The following is a 2,500-nucleotide window of genomic DNA, read 5'->3' on the forward strand; positions in this document are numbered from 1 at the left end:
CAACAACAACAACAACAACAACAATAATAATAATAATAGTAAAAATAAAACGAAACTCAAATGCAATCCCAGCTTCCAATCTCTCGCTAAAAGTGCTTCTCGCTGTGTAATTCGTCACCCGCTCGCCTGGAATCAAGAGCGGCGTAAAATGAACACGTGCGCGAAGGAGAAGAGGAGAAAGAGGGGGAAAAGGTGAAGGGAAGGGGAGTTGAGAGGAAAGAGAAGGAGGAGGAGGAAGGGGGGAAGGAGGAGGAGGAATGAGGAGGAGGAGGAGGGGGAGGAGGAGGAGGAGGAGGAGGAGGAGGAGAAAGAAGGGGAGGAAGGGGTGGATAGGGAGGGGGAGGGGGGAAGGGGGAGGGTGGATAGAGAAGGGTGGATGGGGGAAAGGGGGAGGAAGGAAGTGGAGAGAGAGGAAGGGGGGGGGTGGATAGGGAGGGGAAGAAGAAGAGGGGAAAGAGGGAGGGAAAAGAGTCTGAAAGAGGGGAAAGTGGGAAGGGAGAGGGAAGAGAGGGAGGAGGAGGAGGCTGGGGGAAGAGAGAGAGAGGAAGAGAAAAGTGACCAGGGAAGTAAAGGAGAGTGGGAAGAGGGGAGAGGGAAGAGAGGGAAGAGGTGAGGTGAGCTAGAGGGGAAGGAAAAAAAGAGGAGAAAGGGGAGGGGAAAATGAGGAAGAAGGGGAGGAGACAAAAAGGGAGAAGGAGAGAAAGGGAGGAAAAGGAGGAGGGAGGGAGAGTTAATTGGGGTAAGGAGAAAGAGGAAGAGGCGGAGGAGAGAGAGTGAAGAGGGGAAGAAATGGGGGGAGTAAGGAGGGAGAAAGAGAGGGAGGGGGAGGGGATAATAGAGGAGTAAGGAGTGGAGGGAGAAGAGGAGGGAAGATAGTTAGGGGGAAGGGGGGGAAGGGAGGAAGAGGGGGTGGGAAGGGGAGGGGAAAGGGGGAGAAGGAAGGGGAGGGGAGGAAGTAACAAACTAATTGGATCATGGTTGGATCTCTCTCTCTCTCTCTCTCTCTCTCTCTCTCTCTCTCTCTCTCTCTCTCTCTCTCTCTTTCTCTTTCTCCTCGGTTCTCTCTCCCCTTCTCTCTCTCTCTCTCTCCTCTCTCCTCTCCTCCCTCTCTCCCTCCCCCCTTCCCATCTCCCTCTCTCCTCCTTCTCTTCCTCCTTTTTCTCTCGCTCTCCCTCCCCTCCTCCTCCCCTCTCTCTCTTCTCCCCTCTCCTCTCCCCTCCTCATTTCTCCAATGTTTCTAAATATTTTATATTGTAAATGATAACCGTGATAATGATGACCCTATTAATACTAAACAGTAACATGAGATTGATTAAATTTAAAATAATATTAATGATAACAAAAGTAATAAGTGTAACAATACTGATAGCCATGATAATGATGATATTAATTATAGTAGTATCATAATATGAACAGTGACAATGATAATAATGATGTGAATACGATGTAATATGAATTTATGCCTGATAATATTATAATAATATATAAATAATTAAAATAATAATAATAATAACAATGATAATTTATCCCAATAAATAATAATGATAAATAATAAAATCAATAATAATAACCAAAATAATAATAATAATAACAATAATAAATAACATAATAATGATAATGATAATTATTTAATATAATTATGTTAATAGTAATAATAATAATGACAATAATGATAATAATAATAATAATAATAATAATAATAATAATAATAATAATAATAATAATAATAATAGTAACAATAATAATGATAGTAATAATAACAATGATAATGAGAAGAAGAAGAAGAAGAAGAAGAAGAAGAAGAATTATAAATATAATTATAATAATGATAAAATAATAATTATAATAATTCTTATTATTTCTGGTACTCTCAAGATTGGTCTTACATCTTGGTGAATGAGCTGCAGTAGCGGACCACAACTCGTGGTCTTTGGTATTGTAGCTTCTTTCTCTTTTACTTTTCACTTCATGTCCAGTACTTTTCGAATTATTCTTGCTGTTCCTAGTAAACAAGGTTTTTGTAACATTTCAACTGTAATTTCCAAATCCAGCTTCTGTATCCATTTCTCGAACTGCTTTGTCACTGTCCCTAATGCCCCTATTACTACTGGAATAACTTCAACATCTTTCATTCTCCACATTCTTGCAATTTCATATTTCAGGTCGCAGTAATTGTTACACTTTTCTTCTTCTTTCTTTTCAATACGTGTGTCAAATGGGCATGCTGGGTCGATGAGAAGGCACTTCTTGGTCTTTTTCTCAATTACAGTGATATCGGGTCTGTAGTGCTCGAGTGTCTTGTCGGTCTGTATGGGGAAATCCCATAAAATCTTGCAGTCTTCTGATTCCAGCACTTTCTCAGGCTTGTGTGTGTACCACTGATCAGACTTCCCAAATCCCCATTTCTCACAAAGCTTCCAGTGGATTACTTTTGCAACATTATCATGTCTCACCTGTTTATATTCTTTCTGTGCTAGTTTTTGGCATTCTGACACAATAA

Source organism: Penaeus monodon, chromosome 39, assembly GCF_015228065.2.
Source record: "Penaeus monodon isolate SGIC_2016 chromosome 39, NSTDA_Pmon_1, whole genome shotgun sequence".
Taxonomy (NCBI): domain Eukaryota; kingdom Metazoa; phylum Arthropoda; class Malacostraca; order Decapoda; family Penaeidae; genus Penaeus; species Penaeus monodon.